The following is a 1332-nucleotide window of genomic DNA, read 5'->3' as shown; positions in this document are numbered from 1 at the left end:
ACACACACACACACACACCATAAACATTCAAACCACCTCCAAACTTGTGTGAAATGTAAAATGATTACTTATCCTGTGTCCCTTACAATACACTCACATTGATAAGATTTGGCACACTGTTACTTTACCTGTAGCTGTTTGTGGCTTGACCAAATCATGTTTGTTATTTAGCCTGAAAATAGCATATATAAATTAATTTATACATAAATTAATGTTATAACTTATTCATAACAACTTGGTTCCTGTGTTTATCAGTTTTCCCAATAGGTTTGCTGCCTTATAAATACAGACAGTGAAGTGCATTAGCACAATAGGGCTGTCTGTGCACTAAATAACATAAGTATTCAAGGCATAAAGTGCCTTGATTGAGCTTTACCTTTGGACATGATAATTAATCTACTAAAATATTACAGTTTTTATTGCAAATTCTGTGTTACAGGGCAAATTTAAATAATGCAAAAAGCTGTTCCTGATATTACAGGATAAATAATTAAATGCTGCAGCACATTCTTCATGCATATGTTTCAGTCAAGTAAACAGCAAACATGATTTCAAAAAATCAGCAGTACAGTGATCCTTTCCATAAAAAAGCAATTAGACTTTATTTTTATGTATTTTCATTAGGTAATACGGTTAAACAAATTTTAGGCAAATGTGATCTTGTAGCAAGTTTGGCAGATAGTATAGTGGCCGCGCTACTTGCTCTAGTTTACAAGCACGTGTTTTGTTCTATGCAAACATCACTCAGCTTCCTCGTTACTCAGTCATAAAAACTGCTCACATTTTTGGGTGGAGATACCAGAACATCAGTCTCAATTAAGCCATGTTTTCTGTAGCTCTGTTGCTGCTGTTGGCAGGTGGATCATGTGAGTCTCCTATATTTGCCATATTCATCAGATTATCTGTAACAACACAATTTAATCACATGTTAAAAATAACCTTTTCCTACTTGCAGGTGTACAGTGTGAGCAGTTGACACAGAAAGCCTCTGAGACTGTACAGCCAGGTCAACGTCTGACCATCACCTGTCAGGTTTCCTATTCTGTGACCGGCCGCTGGACAGCTTGGATCAGACAGCCTACAGGAAAAGGAAGCAGAGTTGGTGCAACTTTGGCTTATAAAGATTCACTAAAAAACAAGTTCAGTATCAGCTTAGACTCTTCCATCAACACCGTGACTCATACTGGACAGAATATGCAGCCAGAAGACACTGTAGTGTATTACTGTGCCAGAGACCCACAATAACACAAAACATCACTAGAGCTGAACAAAAACTGCACTCTGCCTGAACATCAGTAAAAGCACCACAGGAGGCGCTCTAAGACCACTAAT

This window comes from Haplochromis burtoni, unplaced genomic scaffold (assembly GCF_018398535.1).
Source record: "Haplochromis burtoni strain Fernald_Lab_line unplaced genomic scaffold, NCSU_Asbu1 Contig_424, whole genome shotgun sequence".
Classification (NCBI taxonomy): Eukaryota; Metazoa; Chordata; class Actinopteri; order Cichliformes; family Cichlidae; genus Haplochromis; species Haplochromis burtoni.
The sequence above is the reverse complement of the archived record's forward strand: the minus strand, read 5'-3'. Positions refer to the sequence as shown.